General features: G+C 39.7%; 2 protein-coding genes across 3 annotated transcripts in view; one reads left to right on the top strand and one right to left on the bottom strand.

Annotated features, from left to right (window-relative positions):
* LOC125897389 (xaa-Arg dipeptidase-like) overlaps positions 1 to 18,190 on the bottom strand; it is a 649,571-nt gene that overhangs the window by 115,114 nt on the left and 516,267 nt on the right. The window contains exon 8 of one of the 2 annotated variants that reach the window (XR_007450416.1): positions 14,412 to 14,959. The exons of the other annotated variant lie outside the window; for it this stretch is intronic. The gene's annotated coding sequence lies outside the window, so the exon portion shown is untranslated. Of the gene's footprint in view, positions 1 to 14,411; positions 14,960 to 18,190 lie in introns of those variants that run through there. 2 annotated transcript variants of the gene reach the window in all.
* lrfn2b (leucine rich repeat and fibronectin type III domain containing 2b) overlaps positions 1 to 18,190 on the top strand; it is a 242,941-nt gene that overhangs the window by 172,253 nt on the left and 52,498 nt on the right. The gene's annotated exons all lie outside the window — the stretch shown is intronic.

Here is an 18,190-nt window from a genome sequence, read left to right as displayed (position 1 = left end):
TGAAATAAAAAAAATAACTTTTAAAGAGTTGGCAGACTAAACTGTTAGCAGTGACATTTTCATTTCATTGTATCTTTGTAATTCAGAAGCCTCTGGGCAGATCAACAGATTTCAGATAGGTGGGCTTGTATCAAAACTCCATCCATTTGAAATCAGTCTGTCTATCAAGTCTGGTAAATTTAATTTTGCGTTAGAAAAGGTTAAATCGTTTTATACTGGTGTGGTGCAGCAGTGCATGCAGGTCTGTGAAACGTATAGTCCAGTCTGCTACCTGTGAGTGCTGCTGCTAATGGAAAAGATGTTTGATAGAGTAACATATCATTTATAAGCAGCAAATTTTGATTCAAATTTTGACACTAAAGTGATGCGTGTAAGGGACGCCCATAGTGTTTTGTTACAATTTGGCAAACTGTTAAAGAACATTGTAACTGTAAACAGCCACAGTCACCATGTTTCATTTCACTGTGTGATGCTAAACATACATTCACATTATACTCTGACTTTACACAACACATTTAACTCTGCTGCAATTCAGCTGAAAAAAAACCAAGCATCTGTGTAAGTCTTCAGTGTGTTCCTCAGTTAGAGATTGCAGAACTGTACTGTGTGGAGGAGGGAGAGAAGAGCATATTAATATCAGTGTTAGCATCAGGAGCTCTGTCAAGGTTAATTGGTACCACTTCTGAGGCTAGGAACACAAATGGCTCTCCTCTTCCACACCAGCATCATCCATTCCAACACTTAAATTACAGGGAAAAGAGAAGGTGTGTATATCATTACTTCAAATGCCTCTCCACCAACAGCCTGTTACAAGAGACCAGCATTTGTCAGCTTGTTGACTTCCCGATTTTATTGGATTGCTCTTTTTGCATTTGACAAAATGCAGAATAACCACTTGTATCCTGGTCAATGGGAATGTGAGAGTAGTCCAATAGGTTCCATCTCATACTTGTGTCAATGCCAAATGCAGAGTCTTCAATAAGTTTTGGCAAATTTAAAAGTCAAGTGGAAACATTTTCAATTCACATTGTCACATTTTTCCTTCCTCAGTCTGTATCCACTTAAGAACTTTCCACTGAGTCATCTCATATCACAGCTTGGTCAGTGGACTTTCACGTCTATAATTTACATGCTAGGTACCCTGTCTCTTGTTGACGTCCTTTTCAAAATATAGTTCAGTTTTCACAGGAAATATACAGTTTCTGCTCATTTGATGCATTCAGTCTTTTTAAAAATTAATTTACATCAGTAAAACATTGTGTATTTAGGTTTATTAACACATGTGGATATGTTTAGAAATAAACATCATTGATCGGCTTAACATTCACACAGGAAGTGAACAGCGAGCTCCTGGGTGAAAGTCCGGTATTGTTGGACCCAACACTTCTGCCCGCCCTATAGAGACTTTTCACATTCTTAAATTACATTGTTGTCCAGTGGCGTTATTAACTGATGCTATCCAATGACGTAAAGTAACCAATGCCGTTTTTTCCATCGCTGTCTACCACAGGAATCAATGACCAAGTGGTGGTATTTGTTGACTTTCATTCACACACCCTGGCACAGTGTAAGCAGAGTAGGTGCAATGACATGATTTAGCTGTCAGTTTTGACCCGAGGATGGCAGTTAGTCAGGTGACTAGTTTGTCTGTCTATTTGTCTGAACAAGATTACCACAACCACAGGCCAGATTGCCATGCCATTTAATATCGATAATCAAGGACCTCAATGGATCATTCCAATGATTTTGAAAACTTACCACTTGCTAATTATTGCAATGAAATTGCCTGTGGTTTGGTTGCTAAAAACCCTTATGTTTTCATTGACCTACTATTGTTGCACGGTATACTGGTTCTAAAATAGTACCGCGGTACTAGATTATTGCAAACGGTACTATACTGCATTTGGAATATACCGGTACTTTAAAACTGATTCAATTCATTAATTTAGTTAATTTATTTTACTCATTTATGCACACAAACGCCTTTTTTGTTCCTACTGGAGCACAGATTGCGCAAGTGGTGTGTATGACGGCACCTGTATCAACATTCGCAGCTGGTGCACGTGAAAAAAGACAAGAGAAAGTCTGCCTCACAAACTTGGTGAAACATTTGAGTTACCAAACCGTGACGTCCATACCGAGGTACTTACCGAGCCATGATTTTTTTGGTACCGTTACACCCCTACTATTTATTGTTCTAAAGGTTTGTATCCAAAAGGACTTTTCCTTAGGAAAACTATCGAAGAGTATCGAAATTCATATTGGTATTGGTACCGAAACAAAGATTTTGGTATCGTGACAACACTATGACCCACTCACCTTCCCATTTGCATGGCCATCAGTCAAAATTTTCCACCTGTGCATAAGAAATATCATAACCCATAGCCAGGGTATTGCAACTGGCCTGTCATGATAGCGTCTTTTGTTGGACAATATATTGTCCCAGAAATGATTGGGATAAAGAATATTGTTGTCATGTTGAGACCATTTTATGCTACTGATATAATGATAATGTAGTAGCATAATAATGCAAGTACAACCAATATTTTAGAAAGTATATATGAAATTATGACATCTCTGTGGGAGCAGTCCAAAATTACTCAGCTTGAGCCTTAATACAAAATTTGGCCAACAAAACCAAAACCAAATGATAACTCGATTGATAGACAAGCTTAGCAATGCATCTGGAATACCACAGTTAGCTCCATAACCCAGCTGTTGTGCCACAGTCAGCTCCCGGGGATGAATGGCCTGGGAGCCAGGCAGTTTGCTGATGGATATATGGAGTGGAGGATAAAGTGGTTAGAGCAGGAGCCGGCAACCCCACGATCAAAAGAGTTGCTTTTGGCCAAAATAATAGATATAAAATCTGTCTTGAGCCGAAAACATATTTGAGCCTAGAAATGTAAGTAACACAGCCTATTACATCTTAATCAGCCTATAAACATTACTAATAGGTCTAAATGGGCATTCATTGACATGTTTTACTACAAAGTGGCTACTCTGCAGTGAGCTATTTGTAACACATTTTTACTTTAACTTTGTAGCATTAGCAGTGAAAGCAAACAAAGCTGTCCATACATTAATAAATTCTATATTTTCCTCTGAGATTTTCCATTTTTTGGATTTGGAATCCATGGCTAGTTTAGCAAGGAAAACTTAAGACAAGCTACTGCTGTTTAGGTTGAAGCAAATTTATTGGAAAAGGTGTCAGGCCATAGAATTTGAAAATTGAATTGTGGCTTTGAATTGAGCCACCGGAAAGGGGCCAGAAAGCAGCATGTGGCCCCGGAGCCTCAGGTTGACTACCCAGAGTTGGAGGGTAAAACTACAAATGAAGGACCTTTTGTCTCATTTACAGGGGTTGACAAGATATCGACTATCAGGACTGTGTCCCCTAAACTCACACAGGCTTAAAAAAGGAGAATCACTGCACCCAAGTAATAGTCAAGAAATCATGCTGGCTAAAATTTGGAAAAATGCATGAAAACACAACGGGCAATATTGAGGTAAGAAAAATTATCAAGGTTATGTCCATATATCATATGATAAGTCAATAACATATATATCATTACAGGCATAAAAGAAATCTCCCTTCCCAACCAGTGGTGGTTTTCTAAGCATTTATTTCCGCATTACTGGTGAAGAAATGGATGTTGCCATGGAAACGTGGTGATAATGGGCAGATAAAATAGCATTACACTTTGGTTAAAGATAGGCAGCTAAAACATGGAAGTCAGATGTGTCAAATCCACCTCTGCATCCTCCTGTGTTTTTCTTCACTACATTGGAACTTGAGTAACTTCTTGAAAAACTGACTAAAGTTATTGAAATGAAATGTACTAAACCCATAAAAAGGATTTAGTGGATGAACTCTTTCCATTTTGGATGCTTCATCCACGTTCTTCTAACACTACCTAAGGACAAAATATCCACATATTAGCCTCTAGGTGACAATTCCAGTGATCGATTTATAGTCTTATCTTACACTGTAGTTTAAAATATTTTTGTACAGTTTTATAGTCGGTAGAGAAACAGCTGTGAGGTGGTTGTGTATTCCCCACCAGCAGCAGAAGACACGTAAAGGGGATAAAAGCAGTACACGCTGAAGTCGACTCAGTTAAATGTCAGCTTTGTTTTGGTTTCATCCTATGCTGGATCTAACTAGATTATAAATCACCTGTGCATTTTGTCATTAAAATGTCTTACACTGTGCAGTGCCTCAAATTACTGAAGATTAGGATAAATGTAATAGGCGTAAGCAAAACAATCAGCGTGGGGATTTTCACCTGATCAGTGAGTTTCACACAGTCCCTTAGAATTAATCTAAACTACCCACACTAATGCTCTAATCTTATTTTGAGTGTCTTTTACCCAGTCCCTTCCAATCTCCAATCAATCTCACACTGTAAACTCTCAAATTAAAGATGGCATTCAAACAGTGTGTGAGTGCTGAAGAATAGATGGGCTCCAGTTTGAGTAAAGAAAGGCTGGTTGCTAAGATAAGAGATTAGATAGAACAGTATTCACAGTGAAGGATGAGTGGAGGCCATTACTCATCACTCTATCACTCTTCTGCTCTGAGTTTCACTGGTTAAAAAAAACACTATTTTCATTCATTCTACTTTGCAGTTTTATAAAAAAACACTTCTTCCTACAAGTAGCATGCCTGAGCGTGTGTGTGTGTGTGTGTGTGTGTGTATGAGCTCCTCTTCGGTAGAGTTGAAACGCACACACAGGCGTGCCACTCGGCCGTCTCATACTCGACTGTATGAGACTGTTTGACGTGTTTAAATTGTAACATTTTAGTGAAAATGCATGTGTTTGGGAAGTCATGAGAATACGACTGGATAATGAGACTTGGATTGTCCTGCAGGAGTTGTGTGAGAGTTTGTAAACCAGTGTTTTGGTAAAATTTTGCTGTTAAATGTGGTCCCCAATGACTTCAATTTATGATGAATGTTCCCCTTGTTTGGATTCTTCGCTCACCATGGAGGCATGTGAGAAAAGCAAAGATTTCTTCATAAATTTATGGTAACACATAGTGACTAACTGATATGCCATGGTCATTGTGCAGAAGTCTTCTTTTCAGTGACTATCAATGAAACCAAAACACTGTACATTAAAAACCTCTCAGTAGGTCAAAGGTCATGATCCCTCCCTGTCCTGACAGGCTTTTGTTTGGCAATATTACAGTGAGACACTTGGATTTAATCTGCAGACACACCTGCTGGACCATTATTTGGGACAAGTTTAGCTTAGTGAAGATACTATATGTCAGTCATGGAGTATTTGTTGGTCAATACATAACAAGAAATATAAAAATGCCAGAGATATGTCTGAAATAATTTACCTGGAAATATTGTCTCCATTACCTAATTCAGTTGTTCCAGAAACTGGAGGACAAGGTGAAGAGTTTAGGGAAATAATAACGTTTGATACTACAGCAAAGCATGGAGAAGTTTCAAGTCTTCCAGCAACCACCGAGTTTGATCCAGGAGGCCAGTGTTTGCTTCCTGTATGAATGTAAAGCCAATCCCTCCTCTCTTTTTGAAAACCCAACCACATGCGAGTGTTGGCAAAATGTTACCATGTGCGTTTGTTGTTGAAGGAAAAAACATCGATTCCCTGTGTTGTATCGACGTAGTGCATTTATTTTGAAAGACACTGTATGCAAATTGTATATTTCCAGTGAAAAATGGAAGTGTATTTTGAAATCAGACAATGCATGTAACAGGCTGAAGTTAACACGGCATCCCAGGGTACCTTGTCATATCTTGTCATATACTGACATGCAAAGTCCATGACCAAACATCGATATATGACGAGGTTGGAGTGAGACTGTGTTAAGAATGAGGGGGGTTGTGGGTACCCATAGCACCCGCTTTAACTTATATATCTTGAGGTGACAGTTCAAGGAATCCTTTTGAAAATGGCCATGCCAGCAGTTACCTCACCAAAATTTAGCCTAAATTTGGAATGTTATTCAGCCCCCTATCTTACAAGCTATGCTGATATTGATGGTAACCTATGGATACCGTAGCTTCTCTAGTATCACAGGATACCACCACCTTTGCATAAGCTGCCACAGCTTCATGTAGGCAGTAATGTCAGCCTCCAATTATTTTCTCCAGGGGGGAACAGTATGGGGGCCAGCAATAGTATTAGAGGGGCCATGGCCCCCCTGGCCCCCTTGGGGCCACCACTGTCACAAGCAGCCAAAAAACGAATTAAATCTGGGAGGAGATCCAAACCCATAAATGCTTTTAACTATATTATGACACAAAAAATATGAGAATTTGCAGTAGGCCATAAAAAACTTGCTCCAACTTGCTGTTGCAGCAAAGGACCTCACATGAATGTGAATGCACAAAACATGGTATAATGTGCTGATGTGTGCAGCAGCTCAGTACCCAGCGGACCAGATCACAGAGGCAGTCTGGCATAGCAGCAGATATGTTCTCCCTTGTAGGGAATCGCCATATGGAAACACTGTGTGTGTCTGCCTGGCGCACTACCAGCCCCTGTCTTTACACTGCCATGAGTACACACAGGCCACGTGGGCATTGTCAGGCCACGGCTAAATCGCTAACACTACACTCTTCATGGCTGTTAGCTTTGAAAAGTTAATAAGTCAGACCATTTTACAGTCTGCTGACTTCAGAGGCAGTGAGACGTCAAATTTAGCATGGTGAGGACAGCATTTACAAAATACAGAATGGAGGCTACATAGTGCCCTGAACTATATTCATAATTTGCATGTGACTCAGTGTGTGTGTGTGTGTGTGTGTGTGTTCCTTCTTTCCAGGTCCAAATAAAATCACAGTACTGCTTGCTTTCAGAAAAATGTATGAATAATTGTATTGTAAACATATTCTGAATATTTTTATTGCAGGAAGAAAAAACAGGGCATCTAGAAAGGCTAGATCAGAAATGCTCCTTTACTCTCTGCTTCATGAACAGCAGGGTCACAGAGACACTGGGTAAACAAACTGATAACTCGCTTACAAGTCAAGGACACGCAATGCTTTGTTAGCAGTGGTGCTGAGGAGTGAGGACCATGCCAGTAAGTCCCTGAAGTGACTGATGTTGACATTTGCATGTACATTTTTAAGCTGTTCACTGTGCTACAGCTGACTAGCTGATTAGCCAAGTTGCTGTCAGAGTGGGTTTGGTGAACAAAGCTGTGTTTGTCTTGTAGAAAACAATAAGTTTGACTTCATTACATTTACACACGCTCATTTTAACTAGTTAGAATTACTGTATTATTTAATATACCCCCAAAGATAATTAGTAACAAATCCTCCAAATTAAAAAAAACAAAATTCATTTTTTACAACCACCCTTTAACATGACACATAGAAGCCCTCTCTGATGTGACACCCCTATCAGCAGGACAACATAATTTGTGACAGTGATTTTGGTTTCAGTTAAAAGTGCTGCTATTTTAAATTTCCTGTGTGTAGGATTTATATCTCATTCCGTTAGCAGAAAAGAAATATAATCTAATAAATATGTTTTCTTTAGTGTATAATCACCAGGACAAAAAGAATCTTAGTCTTTTCTTTACCTTAGAATAAGCCTTTGATATCATCATAGGGAGCAGGTCCTTGTATACAGAGATCACCATGTTGCACTGCAATGTTTTTACAGTAGCCCAGAACAGACAAACCAAACACTGGCTCTAGTATGATACGCTGCTGTAAGGCACCAGTTTGAAATGCTGCAGGTACCCCTTAGATATATGCCTGTGCTAAAAAAAAAAAAAAAAAGCTCACATGAAATAAAATGGTGACATTTGCTAGGCTATATGCCTTTGAAAAGGCTAACCCATCCCCATCATGGTTTTCCTCTATTTTTTTTAATAAAACAGTCAGTAGCAATCTATAACAAAATATGTTATAAAACTAGTCCATACCCATTGAGTGCACAGTTGCCCATGTACAGTTTCACATGGTGTGTGTTTGGAATACAGGTCATAGGACATTGCAGATTGAATAGTCAACTGAACCCATTAAGAAGAGCAATGTATTCAGACAGTTTTTGTGAATTTGATGGTACGATCGCTTTATTGAAAGTACAGTAGTACCATTGCCAATAGTGGGATAGTTAGTGGGCTAAAACATTAGCAGTTGAGGTAGCATGTTGAAAGGCAGATAGTGAAAGTGTTTATATGTTGTACTGTCTTAAAAGTGGGACACACTGGTAGTTCACATGGGAAAGGTGCAGCTAGCCATTGTTGCACCGGTGTGGGTTGGAATCTGGGCTTTGTTCTTTCCAGCGTGTCTTCCTTGCTCAGCTCAGTTTTAGTACGTTTTCCAACTTTTGCCAAGAGGGAACTTTAGATATTGGTCCCTAGGTTATGTTCACCAAGTTTCATGCAGATCGGTCAAATTTCCTAGGAAGAGATTGATTTTAAGTGTTTTTCAAAAACTTCAAAATGGCGGAAAATCTATATAACCGGAAGTTATGGGTTCTTAAGGGAAATTTGTTCCTCATGAGGAGAGGCATCTCTGTGCAAAGTTTCATGTCTCTACGACATACAGGGCATGAGATATGCCCATTCAAAGTTTGCAATTTCAATCGGTTGCTATAGCGCCCCCCATTGGCCCAATTGATGTAATATTGCTTCATACGCAACCTCCCATGACCCTCTACCACTGTGCCAAATTTCACATGGATTGACCAAGTCAGTGAGGAGAAAAACGTGGAACAGAGACACAGACAGACACACCCACAGACAGAAAGACAGAGTTTTCGTCATTATAAGTCATTATATAGTAAGATAAGATATATGCTAATGCTACATAAACTATACATAAGCTATAAAGAACTTCCTTATTTTCTTAGTATTGTCATGCGATGATTATTTCTGGGTAATATGTATGTTGGTGTTATACAGTGTCAAGTCTCCATTTTATCATGTGATGAGGTAAGATTATACAGAACTAGTTTAGGCACAAAAATAGTAACAAGCTTGCACTGGTGCCCGTTGTAACTACCTTACACCACTGAATGAAGGTATCTGGAAATCGCATATCACACAGTCAAAACTTAAAGATATCTTTTTTGAGTATCCATGCAACTCAATGGGTCAATCTTACTTGTCATATTCTAGTTAGAGATATCTCAGTTTGAATTTTTGCGAGTCAAAATGTTATTAGATTGAATCTAAATGAGAGTTTATTCACAAATCCATTGCAGATATAAATTTCTACCTTTAGAGTACCGAATTCTATTTCAAAAGAGAGCACAGAACAAGAAGACTTTGCACTTTATTTTCAGTTAGCCTTCGGTGTTTGTACACTGCAGGAGCACATATGCTCTTTTTATGAAGGAACTGGTATATTACCAGTTCTTGTCTGCTGAGAACCTTCCTGTGTTTCAGGAACTAAAAATAATGGCTTGCCCTCAATACATCTTTCGGTTTATCTGCTTTGTTTTAAAGTGTTTTTTATAGAGACACACACACACACACACACACACACACACATGTGCATCCATCTCTAATCATCTAAGTGAATCAGCGAATGTGGTGGCTTCAGTTGTTTTCACCCTGGGAAATACTCCCATATCACATTTCGCTCTCATTTTCCGATGGGAGCGATACATAAATCAGAGTTGCTTTAATCAGCGTTATCATTACTGTCCAAAACAGACACATCATTACTGCAGGTATCCTTGGGATATTCTCATCTTTTTCTCCAAACCAAACCTACAACAACAGAGAGTGTTATCAGGATTAACAAACCTCAGTCTCCCTCCTCATTGTCTCTGGGGCTGGACCAAACTGTTAGTTCAAAATGTTTGTTTACTTGGACAGGATTTGAATTTGGCATTCAAGGTGCTGTTCAGAGTTTATTGTTCTACAGTAAAAATTGATTAACTACAGTGGAATAAGTACATCCTTTTGTGCATTATTTAGGCTAGAAATGTTGACCCTATCTAAAATACAAACCAGAAAGGCAAGGTGGGCTAAGTGTAAAAAGGAAAAAAAAAAAAAAAAAAAGCGCACAATCAAATGTTCATGAAGGCTAATGAAGGCTTTGAAAGGTCTTTGTCTTCCTGTGCAAATAGCTTATTTGAAGCATGACACTGTGCCTTTATCTGTGTAGTTGTGTCTCTGGAAACAGCTGTATACACCCCACTGTTTCCTGTCTGAACTGCCTCTCCTGTCACATGGGATTAGTTTTGATGCCAGCAGCGCTGTGTAGCTACAGGATTCTTAGCTCTGCTGTTCATCCAAAAAGTGTTTGAACAGCAAAAACATCCTTCACCTGATCATGCTGTCGGCTTAAAGGAAAATTAACGTTTGCGTCTTTGGTGTGAAAAGTCTTGGTTAACCTTGAAAATAGTAGTTTGACAAAAAGTATTGATCGTTACCTGTGTCTCTGTTGGTGTTTGGCATCAGATGTGGATGCTGTTGGAGGATCTGAAAAAATTGTGTGCATGCACACAGTAATCAGGCTGTTCTTGTGCACTGTTGGTTTGTTTAGCTACAAAAAGTAATGCACCAAAATTCATACATATCCCGCGTAATCATGACACAGCAATTTGTGCATTACCTATGTATTTTGGAATGCTGCAATCATGTGACCAATGCCCTGACAGCAGTTAAGAAGGAAGTGCTTTCATCTTGTTAGGAGGCAGGTTGGGGTGTGGATGAGTCACAAAACATGGGACTTTCCCCCAGGACATCAGTGTTTGGAACCGTGTGAACTCTGAGTCATTTTAAGTTATGTCCTCCCCATCATCACCGTCCTTTTCCTAATCCTAACCACAGTAACATTACTTGCCTAAACCTAACCTCTGTAATGTTATCTTAATTACATAACTTTATGTTAAGGGTGTAATGTCATTCATAGGGCGCTAATTTGTAGGACATCATACAAACTATTGTGAGGATACTTTGCAGTAACTATTAGTAACATTTGAGGTGTGCTCACTTTAAGTGTTACAACCAAATAAAGTGGTTTACATAACTGTCCACGTTTCTTGCCTTTTGTTTTGGTCTCACCATGTTCACAGGCTTTATCTGATTTTATCACAGATGTAGTGAATCTTACTGTAACTGATAGAAATGGTGGACAAAATGACAAAAATAAGACAGGATAGTTTCTTTAACCCTATGACCCCATGGCTCCGTCTTGCTACGTGCTTTTTGGATAGTCACAATATGTCTTATCTGTGGCATGTAATGTATTTGTTATCAATTTTAGATACATTTGGCTTCTCAAAAAATGCCATAATTTGGCATATCAGTGCTAGTAAACATGTCCCAGAGCACCGCACCACACCATACATTTACATATAAATAGATAAAGGAAAATGTCAATGTACTGGGGCAATATGACTAATAGCCCTTTTCTATACACATACTGGCTTTGCTTTACTCAGTTTGACTCTGTGTGTCAGCCCAGTGCAGCTGGGATTTGTATATCCATACTACTATGATTCATCTTGTTACTTTACTTGCCTAAACCTAATTTATTTAACTTTACATTAAGTACCCAAAGTGACAATGCCCAACCATGTTTCTTTTCCTAAACCTAACCTATGCAACTTTACTTTCCTAAACCTAACACACGACCTCACTCGATTAAACTAACCTACATAACTTTACATGATGTACGGAACTTGATGATGATGATCAACCACATTCTTTTCCTAACCCTAGCCCTCATACCTTAACTTTCCTAAATCTTACCTATGTAATTTTATGTTAAGTACATAATGTGACGGCACCATTTGTGGAGCACTAATTGATTAGCTATCATGTACAGTTGTATGTGCATTTTTGTAAAACGTCAAACCATTGTATGAGGAAACATTATCCTGAATGATGACAAAGCCCATTTCACATCACCACAACCCCCTTGGAGGTGGCTGGGTGTACTTTGACCTGACTCCAGAATGGTCCAGCTCAGCGCATGACTCGGTACAACTGGGTGCGTTGAAACTGATAATGGAAACGCAAATTAACGCAGCATGGTTTGACATGCTGTCAATATATATATTCTGAGCCATAGTACAAAAAAAATTAGTGTAAACACAAGAATTAGTTTAAAATAATTTTGTAACTCTTACTGTTAAGGGATGAATCTATTTTTGAGATTTTTCCATCAGGGTCCCCATCATGCTTCGGGTGATGTAAACAGGATGACAGTAAGTTAGCTGCAAGCTTCATTTCATGCTATATTTCTTTACAGTTTGGCAAATCTGCACCATGAAAAAGCATGCTGAATTAGCTATTAGTTCCTTGTTGCAGCGTACTCATGGCTGTACAAACTACAATCACTGGATTATTGTTGATACTGAAAGAATTATCAAAACATGAAGACTATGACACAAAAGTCAAGTGAAGTTACAAGGAGTCTGTTTTTGATGCTCTTTTGGCAGATTAATGGATGTTTATTAGTGCCCACTGACCATGGAATAGATATGTTATGTAGTAGCGTGTGTCTATGACATCTGTGTGTTCTGGTTTGACTGGATACTATATATGATGTATTTCACAAAACTACAAAGCATTTAAGAAGCATTGTACTATCATAGGTGAAGGATATGCATGTAAACAAGGCAGATACATGATACAGTTGCATGACAGGACCCTGAAATACTGCAGAATGCTTCACTTGTTTTCAGACAATTGAATGTCTTCAGCTAAGGTCCCCAGGTGAGATTGAACTGCACTGAAAACAAGTAAGATTATCACACTTGACTGATAGTATGTTTCAACATTTTTATATCAAGCTCGAGCTGAAGCTGTCAAAAAAGATAAATAAATAAACCTTTGAAGGACTTGTTGAGTTGAAGGTTTGTCTGTTATGTACAGAGAGGCAGAAATGTAATCCCCCCATCTTAATGCAAGCTACGTGTCCAAGCAGAGACAGAGGACGAGTGGGAGAGCAACGGGATAAACGTTTGCTGCGCTGGAGGAGGCATTCAGACAGAACAAAGGACAGACCCACCCGCTCTCCCACGCCATCTCTGTCTCTGCCTTTTCTCTCTGTCTCTCTCATAAGAGTACACAGACACAGCTCCTGTGTATTTTTATAAGGGTTGTCTCTCACACACCGCCTCCATGTAGGCATGAAAACAAAATGTAGTTGTAACACTGTTAAAGGGACTTTCCCATTGGCAATGCCCAATGAGAATTCAGATTCAGAGGGACGAAAATGATTAGGGAGGAGGAAGAAAAGTCAACATCAACAGCGATTCATGCAGATACTTTTCATCAGCAAAATTCTCAAGTTCCAGTTCATGTACTTGTAAGTGCAATGTACACACTGGCCATGGCACACACATCAAAGCAAGTCATTTGATGCCCATAGCACACACCAGAGACATTATACAGGCAAAAGTATTATTCAGGGTACAGTAGCCAGGATGTGTCTGGGAAGCACAAGTGATCAAATTGCTGATGCAACAAGGCGTGTCAACCACTAATTACACACATCAAGACACTGCTGATGTGTAGACTGTAGACTTACCCAAGTCTACAGCTGTGCTTTGTGACTCTATGGGTCACTGTAGCTGTGTCTTCACCTCCATCATTTCCAACCCATCCATCCATCCATCCATCCATCCATCCATCCAACTGTCCATCCAACTGTCCATCCATCCATCCATTTATCCGTCCATCCATTTTCATCCGCTTAGTCAGGGCAGCAGGCCAAGCAAAGCACCCCACATGTCCCTCTCCCCAGCAACTCTTTTGAGCTCCTACTGGGGAACCCTATGATGATGGCCATGTAATCCTTCCAGCATGTTCTGGGTCTGCCTCAGGGCCTCCTACCAGCCAGGACCTGCCTGCTCGGGAGGCATCCTGATCAGATGCCCCAATTACCTCAACTGACCCCTTTTGATGTGAAGGAGCAGTGGCTCTACTCCGAGCTCCCTACAGATGTCTGAGCTGAGCTGAGGAAATGTGCTAACATCGCCATGAAAAAATACCCAGTTATTGTCACCACAAACACCATTGGAAATGTGCTCACATCGCCTAAAAGATACCAGGTTGTTGTCGCCATAAACACTGGAAATGGAAATGTGCCGAAGTTGCTTTCAAGGTATATGGCTGTTTTCACCACAATTATCGCTGGAAATGTGCAGACGTCACTTTAGAAATACCCATTTTTTGTCACCACAAACTCAGCTAAAAATATGTCGATGTTGCCCTAAAGAATACCCAGTTGTTGCCCCCACCACCACAGGACATGTGCTGATGTGGCCGTAAAGTACCCAATTGTTGTTGTCAAAAACACTGCTGAAAAGCTGCTAAAATCAGCTCAAAAATTCCCGGTTGTTCTCACCACAACAATCATTACGTTTACATGGACAGTTTAATTCCACTTTTAAGCGGAATGAACGGCCATTCCGATTAAAAGTGGTCATTCCGATTGAAAATTAAATCCGATTAAAGGGGGTGGTTTATTCCGTTTGTCATTCCGAATGAAAGAATTTTGTGTGCATGTATACACTCATTCCTCTTTAAGTTCATTCCGGTCTTTCTGCGCATGCTCGTTTCCTTGCCCTTCTGGTGCGATGACGTATATAGCGTGCATAGCAAAGGGCTGCATAGCAACGGGCTGAGCTAGAGCAGTCGGACTCGTTGCACTCACCGGTTTCCATTCACCACAGCACGGTCTTCTGCCTCCCTTCTCCTGCTCAACAGATGAAGCATTAGCAGAACAAGGTTGTTGTCTTACTGCTGCTTTAAGAATATAAGCAAAACACGCCCGAAAAAGGCACTAATAACGGCGCCGTCAAGCATCTTGTTATCCGGAGCGAGGACTACAGTGTTTTCTTCCGGTAAACGTAAACACGTAACATCCGCCCCGCCCCCTATCCAATCAGAAACCTTCCCTGCCCCAAACCTTGCGCAGACCTGAATAAAGGCGATTGAACTGATCTCCCGTGTAAACCCTCATTCGGAATGAATATTTCCCATGCAAACTACCTGGAAACACTTTAATTCTGAATGATTTCATTCAGATTCATTTCATTCCGAATGAGAAGCCATCATGTAACCGTAGCCAATCACTGAAAATACTTGGTTGTTGTTGTTGCCACGACCACCACTGGAAATGTGCCAATGTAACCTTAAAAATACCCAGCTGTTGTAGTCACAACCATTACTGGAAGTGTGCACACATCACAATAAAAAATGCCCAGTTTTTGTCACAACAAACATAGATGGAAATGCCATGTGTCATGCATTGTAATCTGAATCATGTTTGCATTTATGTACAATGCAAACATTTTCTTCTGGCGACTGGGCAGGAGTTTCCAAATAAAGATGTTTTTTTACATAAATAATTTCAAAGTCCAACCAGAAGTAAACACAAGCAGTAAGCCCCTGGAACAGCTTTCACAGCTAACTGCAACGCAATCCACATCTGGGTCAACTTGCTGGCTTTTTGTCTTAGCTACCATTGACATGTTAGATCATAGTGGGTCAAGGACAATGTATAACAGCATGCTAGTGTTTATTGTTGGTGGGTCATACATCTTGTAATTGCTCACACATAATTGCTTTTACATGTTTTGCACAAGTCCGCATTTTCCCAAACCTGACAACAGGAGTGACAAGTGCACAGTAAGCATGACCCATGGACTCACAATAGCCACTTAGAGCATATGTGAAACAGCTTTAAATATACAGGAATTTTCCTTTAAGCAAGTACAGTTTTCATGATCACCATCTTAGTTTAGCATGGTGGCATGCAAATATTATCCAGTTACCACAAACCATAGAGTGCCGCTGAGGCTGATCATTAGTTTTCATGTATTTGTATTGGACAATTTAAAGCTTTGACCTGATGATGGCATATGAGGAAAAATTAGAGGATTACCAAAGTCATTAGAATACATTGTCTAGAAACAGTATGTGTCTGTTAAACATTTTGCAAGGGTTAGTACAAACTTTAACCTTCCTGTGGTGCAAGAGGAGATGTCAGGGAATCAAGGAAGTCATCAATCATAAGGAAGTTGTGGTAAACTGGAATAATTTTTTTACATTAATGCAGACAATGCAAAGCTCAACTTGTCTGTAGATGAAAAATGAGCAGATTAGCATTCGGGGATATGTGAGCAGGGACTGTAATCACAATCACAACCCCTTTCATTTTTTTCTGTCTCAGCTTCTTATTTTGTTACGTCTGTCAGTTTATCACATAAAATAATTCCAGAGGCTTAGCATTATTGATGCTGTAGTCCCTACTGGTTGCGATAATGCTGCACTAAGAATTTAAGCTTCTTCTACGTGTTTGCAAGTCAGAGAGTCACGCTGGATAAAAGCATCAGCAAAATGCCTGTGATGTAAATGAAAGTATAACTAATGAACAGGAATTTGTCTTGTCTGAAGGCTCGGCAATCGCAGCGGTACAGGAGATATTAATGCCAGCCACACTCTGTTGAGATGAAGCTGTCTGTGTGTCCAAGAAGCTGATGCTGAAAGAAGTGGGTGTGAATATAGAAGGGGAGAAGAGAAACAGGAGATAAAAAAAAGGCATCTGTTTGGCATAGACACAAATAGTTTACATGTGAGAAAAACAGAGTGTCACTGTGAGCCTGGTTTTTAGTTTTCGCTTTAGAGGTTAATTTAATTAAAAATACTGAGTTTAACTGGATGGGACTAATAATAACACTCCTATTAAAGTTAGACGAATATAAAATATGTTGCATGGATTTAATTGTAATATTCTCCACCCATGGAATGACTATAAACCAGAAATGATAAATCTATATGTTCCCCACAAGATAGGGCTGCCCGTATCCCCCCTCCTCTTTGCCATATCTACTGAACTCCTTGCAATTAAGCTCCAATCTCAGGCTCATTTCAAGGGACTGCTACTGAGACCTTGAGAAGAGCATAATTGTTAAGAAATGCAGATAATCTACTAATTTACTATATTTCTGATCCTGATTTTGAGTAATTTTAGGCCATAAATGATATCCTCATAAACTGAGCTCCTCTTGTAAATTATGTAGCATAGACTTTTAATTTTCAAACCTTTAATTTTGGCACCAGTATCAAAGACTATCACTCGGTTTTCTGCTCGCATTGCCATTTTGAGTACTGATATTGGTATGTAGCTTGCACTGTGCTAGTGCAGAATGTACAGAAGTACCTAAGTCAGGGCAACCCGGTCTCACTCCAAAATAGTCGAAATCCGGCTTGGTTAGTGACTTCTGGCATCAGACACCATTGACAAAATCCTTTTTATGTCTGCATGATACGCCACTATTACTTAACTTAATCAGGGGAAACCCTGCGATAGTCTGGCGACCTGTCCAGCTGATCTAGTGCATTTATTTGTAAAAGACTGTATGCAAACAGTAATTTCCTGTGAAAACAGAAGTGTATTTTGAAAACAGAGAATGCATGTAACAGGCAGAAGTTGACATGTCATCCCAGAATGTAAACAACCAACACACCTAGGCTATCTTGCATGACCAAACGTCCACATGTGACGAGGTCAGAGTGAGAATGTGTTCGTCAGCAGCTGACCAGCCATCAGAGAATTGAAGAAGACACCACATCAGCTGGTAGGCCAACCAAGCTGGTGGTCATAGAGTTTTTATTTATTTAATTTTTGATGTTAGTAGTTACCGTATGGTCTTCGATCATGGCATGAGTCAACCTGGCCCTCTCAACCACAGACAGCAAAGAGCAGAATGCTGCCTGTGTGTCTGGGCCAGTCTGCGAGGCTACTTTAAGTATTGACGGAGGGCAAGGTGGCCCTTCCAATTTGGACTGATCCTCATTTTATTTTTGTTGAAATCTGATTGGCTCAGTCATTTTCATTGTGAAGTGTTTCCATTTGTTTTTGTGGTAAACATAATTCATGAAAATGGTGAAAAGAAAGAAGACAGGAGATAAAGAAATTGCTGCAAGATCAAGGTCAAGGTTCCAAGCGAACTGAACCAATTCTAGAAGTTAGAGTTAAAACACTGCAAAACACTGACTAGTCAGAGAGAATCATAACTTGGGCAACACGAGACACTGTGCCCAAATGTGCCATTTTTAAGTAGCACAGCTACCATCAATAGTGGCCACAATATACATATATATATATGTCTATGTTTTCAGGACGTCCATCCCTTTCTCATGAATGCAATATTTCAAGAACACCTTGAAGGAATTTCTTTAAATTTGGTACTATATCCACTTAGACTCAACAATGAA

The sequence above is a fragment of the Epinephelus fuscoguttatus genome, linkage group LG11 (assembly GCF_011397635.1).
Source record: "Epinephelus fuscoguttatus linkage group LG11, E.fuscoguttatus.final_Chr_v1".
Lineage (NCBI taxonomy): Eukaryota > Metazoa > Chordata > Actinopteri > Perciformes > Serranidae > Epinephelus > Epinephelus fuscoguttatus.
Note: the sequence above shows the minus strand (reverse complement) of the source record. Positions and strands in the feature narration are given on the sequence as shown.